The sequence below is a fragment of the Thalassophryne amazonica genome, chromosome 2, assembly GCF_902500255.1.
Source record: "Thalassophryne amazonica chromosome 2, fThaAma1.1, whole genome shotgun sequence".
Lineage (NCBI taxonomy): Eukaryota > Metazoa > Chordata > Actinopteri > Batrachoidiformes > Batrachoididae > Thalassophryne > Thalassophryne amazonica.
The window spans coordinates 101656511-101662209 of record NC_047104.1 but is presented as its reverse complement, the minus strand read 5'-3'; the positions used below and the strand labels follow the sequence as shown (position 1 = coordinate 101662209).

Below are 5699 nucleotides of genomic sequence, written 5' to 3'. Positions count from 1 at the left end.
GAATGGATTTATTTTAAAGATGACATTTGACTTTGTAATCGGCTCATGTGATCATTTCACCTTTTATGGATGATAAAAAATACTTTTCTAGTCATGCCCATGTGTTTGTGCAGGTCCATCTCATTGTAAATTGTACAAAACGAGGAATAAATGATCTATGTGAGGTGAGAATTTAACAGCATCAGATGGGAGTACAAGATGTTTTATTGCTGAAGTCACGAAGTCCCTAACAACACAAAAGAAAGGGTGTTGTATGATGGTTCATTTGTCCTCTGTTCTTAACCCAATCCATGAGTGTGAACATTTAAATTAATTCTCTGAATCTCAGCAAAAGCAAAGATGCTCAAACAGAACAGCATATAGTGATACAGATATATTAGCATTTATAAAATGATCAAATCCATACTGACTGCACAGCTTTCAAAAACAAAACAAGGACCTTCATAATTAACTCATGCAGATCAAACAGCTACCACAGATGCTGTAAGGAATGGAAAATTTAGCCTGCAAGAAAACATCAGGGAAATGTTTGTTTTCTGTAAAGCTCAAACGTATGTAGGCAGACCGTCCATCATTACAAATTAGTGCTTCCTTTCTCATATAATAAGTAATTTGGCACTGTAAAAACATCTAAATGCAGAAGCAGCAAATCTGGACATGAAAAGGATATTAGACATATATTTTGCATTGAAATATATCATATACTACCAAGCAGAAAGCGTTGATGGCCTCAGATGAAGCCCACCCAGAAGAAAAAAAAAGTTGCAGTTCCTTGACTGGCTGCTTGAGGCTGGCTCCAAAAATGACCAGGTTCCTATTCAAGTCCATTTTAAAATGTCCAGCTTCATATTTAGAATAAACATGTCGATCGCCTGGTTAAAAAAAATGGTTTTGGTCTCTATAGATAGTTCCCCCGCTATGAAATTTTCTTAGTTTAAGTTTTAAGCCATAACGTTAGGCGTAATTAGGAGCAGGGTTGCTTTAGGTGACAGGTTATCCTAATAACAAACTATGGGTAACGCTGGAAGTCAAAAATCTCCTCAACAGGAAGAAGACTGACTTCAGAAGCAGAGACATGGAAGCAATGAAGGCAGCACAGCGGCAGGTGACACATTGCGCGAGAGAAGCAAAGGACAGTTATAGGATAAATGTAGAGCAGAAGCTGAAAGAAATCACTGTGGACCAGGTCAGAGGACAACTGAGGAAGCTTCATCCCAGGAAAGCAGCAGGCCCAGACAAGGTTTATCACTGACTATTGAAGACCTGCGTGGCTGAACTGGGAGAACCACTACAATGTATCTTCAACCTTAAGCCCCTTTCACACGGGGCCCACACCAGAACTCAGAGCGTGGACAGAAATCAGAGTGCACAGTCTATCTACAGTCTGGCTGTGCACTCTGATTTCTCTTCTAGTTTATATTTGTTCTTGTGCAGGGCTGCAGGGCTGCAGGTCTGCAGGTCTGCGCTCTGAGTTCTGTTATAGTTTAGCTTTCCTCCTTTGACCGCGAGATGTGTGCGCACGAATGAACCATCCGTGAGTAAATGTGGAGATGTCTGGAGTTGTACTTGATGTGGACATGTCTTGTCTCTGGCAATCAGTCTGTGAGCAGGACTTTTATGGACTTTATTTAAACACAGTTGTGAGAGAAGAGTGAGGAGCTGCAACAGCAGCTGCAATCAGCAGCATTTTTTTTCTGTGCTTTTTGAGCGTGTAGTTTTACTGCATTGTGTACACAGTATAAAAATAATCCTGCGTGATTTATACTTTGGGAACAATGGAACACAGCAAGAATCATAAATTGGCATCACGTAATGGTGTATTGTGAGGGTGTGGCTTCCAGTCACGTTGAGTGCCATCGCTTTGCCCTGACTTGCGCTGAAACCACTTAATTTCTGCGTTGAGCACAGGAGACAGAAAATATTAAATGTTTAATTTTTGGTGTCCGATTCGCTTCGTCCTTTGTGTCCCTTGTGCTGTTGTGGCGTTGAGCTACATTGTTTCGGTACTGGGTTGCTTCCACGTGGCGTCGTCATGATGCCACACGATGCAACTCGAAGTAGGCCTGGTGTGAAAGGGGCTTTATCTCTAGCTGCTGAGCTGAATGCCTCTAAAGGTGCACTGATACAAGCATGACTTTGATTCACGCGCTTGCATGCCCGTCGTCCCGATGATCCCACCTGCTGTGTTCCCAGATGGATGCCGTTCTTTGTTCTACTGCCTGCCACATGCTCTGCGCTGAACACTGCATATATAAAATAATTATTTCAAAGAGGATTAACTTCCTGAATCACAGAGGACCGCTTCAGCTGAAGCCGTTCATATGCGCATGCATGCCTAACAAGCTGGAGAAAGCATTTTGAACCGTCTAAAAAGGTAATTATTTGTCATGTTTACATTGTCATGGCTTGGTAAAACAGTTGTATGTTCTTTCCTTCTTGTGTGCAGCTGTTAAAGTATGTTTATGAGAAATTTAACATCTTGTTATAATCCTTCAGAGGAGCTGCGCTCTGATGCGATCCGCTGACGCAACCACTCACTCTGTCACTCTTTCAAAATTCTCTGTGCCCAATTGCACGCACCAGCGCTCCTCTCACTTTCAGTCTGCACCAGTTAAAGATGAGTTTACGCTCCTGCATGACACAGTTCGTGCATGTGTGTGACTCAAAGTCATGCTCACGTCAGTGCACCTTTACTCTCATTGGAGTAGTAGCTCAGAGTAGTGTTAATTTTGTCACCTGTTTTTAAAATTTATTCTTAATCTTTTTTCAAATGTCCGTTTTAATTTTAGTCATATTTAGTAATTCACATACCATTTTTAATTAGCCATGTTTGAGTCAAATAAAAGTCTGTTCATTTTATTCTAGTTTTAGTCAAAAGAGAACTCAGTGTGGGTCAGTACATCTCAAATCACCCAATTTTGAAGGAACTTCCCAGGTCATCCTCTCAGATTCTCCTGAAAAAAAATCACGCGTGTTCCTATACCACAGATATTTAAAACCCAGAATATTAGGTCTGTATCTCAAATAGTGTTGGAGCCACAGCCCCTGGAAATTTTAGTTAATTATTTGAATTTTGCCAAACAGGACTCTCTGTGCACTTTCCAGCTTGAATATCTCCATTGTATAGAATACAAAGCTTTGAAAGTCAGTGTCTTGGGCTAACTTTTTCTGTAAAATCTAACAATCTGGCAAATTTTGTTAGGGGGGGGGGGGGAAGGACACAAGATATACAAAATCTGACTGAAATATGTATTTTGTTTGATCTCCACTCTGTTTGTGTCTCAGATTAGAAACACCTGCATGCAGTAAAGACAAACAGCTGTGCATGCATACCTATGTGCGTGCAATTTTGATCAGGGACAAGCAGCGCACAGTTGACATTTGCTGTTTGGTGTGCTTATGTATTTTGGGTCAAGGATGAACACTGACAAAAAGGAACACTGATAGAACTAATAGTTTTGGAGAAGCTATGAATATTCGCTAACGTTGCTAATTGCATTTGTATTTCTTCATAACTGATGTAAATAAAGTCCAAGACTAGCCCCTGACTTGTCTAAAGAAAACTGGCAATAAAACTGATTATTATTTACATGTTTTATCAAGTTTTAGAGATTTGCTTTCATTTTGAGTTTGAGGAAGATAATTTTAGAAATTTTAATTCTTTTTTTTTTTTTTTTGTATTTCTAGTATTTAAAATGGCATAAACAAATTAAAATGTGTGAAATTCCAAGTGTTCCAATACTTTTGGAGGGCACAGTATCCTAACCTTATGATGAGTGCAAAATGAGTATTACTGTTTTGTTTAAGAATGTTTAATTTTCACTGTTGCTGCACTTTGTGTCCAATCGTAGTCATATCGTATATCATATTGATATGAAAATTCAGTAAGGTATATCTTCTATTATACATTCCAAATCTAAGGTGGAACTCTACTAGTGTTTATTTACTAAGGTACACCTAAATATCTTTAAAAAAAAAAGAAGAGACAGTAGAGCCACTTAGGTGCCTGGTCTTGAGAACCAGGGATGGTAGGTTGAGAAACTTATTTTATCCCATGGGAACTCTCCCTACTCACCTAAGCGGCTTGAGAATATGGACAGCATCTATATAAGTGACATTTACATGACAATTTATATGACAATATTCAGATATGATAATTCGGCCACATTGTATCATGTTATACAGCCCTACTGTCAACTCGCTGAAAACTTTGAATATTAATTTACATCTACAATAAAAAAAATGCTTAAAGTGGCAGGGGGTTAAGAGGGCTGTAACTGGGGTGTCAGCTGAAAAGCAAAAAATAAAAATGCTTAAAAAGGTGGGAAGTATAGGGGCAGAGCCCGAAGCTGAAAGGTTTTAGTCATGTTCATGCTCCCAAGAAGTATTTTACTGAAAAAAGTCTGAAGGACCTAAAGGAAATGGTTAGATGGCGAGGAGCTTTTCCAGGCATGTGACAGGCAAATAAAGAAAATACTTAAAAAGGCAGGGGCTGCGCTGAAGGACCTAAATGACATGGTGAGATGCTGATGAGCTTCACTCATTCATGTCCATGACATATGCATATTAGTAATAATAATAAAGTATGTATGATAGCAAGAGCTTAAGCAATTTATAAATACATTGTTGTTGTTCATTCGGCTGCTCCCGGTATTGTTCAGTAATTGGCACAAGTTTTATGCCGGATGCCCTTCCTGATGCAACTCCAGTTTTACCTGGAGAAACACACAGCTGCTGGTGTTCCAGAGAGGTCTCCCATCCAAGTACTAACCAGATCCTGCTCTGCTTAGCTTCTGAGATCTGACGGGATCAGGCTGACACAGAGCAGACCAGCTGTGTAATTTATTAATACATTAAGACACTAAAAATACATGGATGACACAAGAAAATGAAAACAAGTATTTCCATTGTTTTTACGATATCAAAAACAATTCCGTGCATGCCTGAAATTGGTGAAAAGCTTTTGGGGTGCAATAGTCAATCAGTAAAGGATTATTCTCATAGCAATTTTACTCGACATTTTGCTTGTTCTTAAACTAATTATATTGAAGACTGAACTTTTCAGCTGACACTTGTATATACAGTATGTTATCCTTCATGCACACCCTAGTTGTTGGGAAGGTGTCGTAGCACGGACCCACAACAGGGGGCGCAAATGAACGGACAATGAATAAGCCAAAAAGTAACAATTTAATGTTGTGACAACACACAACTAAATACACAAAATTTGCAAAGTCAATTAACACCAGGTGACGTGTGGGCAGGCTCGAAGATAGAAGACCCCCGACGAGAGAGAAGCCGTGTCCCACACGGCTTCCACCACCAACGGTCTGAAGAACAACGGAGCCGCCAAGTCCCGAGTCCCCAGGTGGCCTCCGTCTTCGGCTGTCGACCCTGGTACTGCTGGCAGAAAGCAAAGACAAGATGAATGAGTGTGAGTCCGCACACTCAGTAATCCACAGTCTGCACACAGTTAGGAGGGAGCACCTCCACCTCCAATCACACACTCGTGCAGCTCCTGTTTAATCCACTTATCTGGTTTGGGTGTGAGGCGAAGCCGTCGCTGTCACACCAAACGCCAATCCCACAGACAAGGACGAACACCACAGGATAACGGCTGCAAAAGAAGCTCAGATTATCACTCAATGATATGAGTCAGCAGAGAAAATTACCTCTTCGGTAGTCGATTTCTCGGCGGG

The 5699-nt window shown here is 40.5% G+C and overlaps 1 pseudogene; it reads right to left on the bottom strand.

Moving 5' to 3' along the window:
- Positions 1-4722: 4722 nt before the first annotated feature.
- Positions 4723-4841, bottom strand: LOC117504646 (annotated as a pseudogene).
- Positions 4842-5699: the final 858 nt, after the last annotated feature.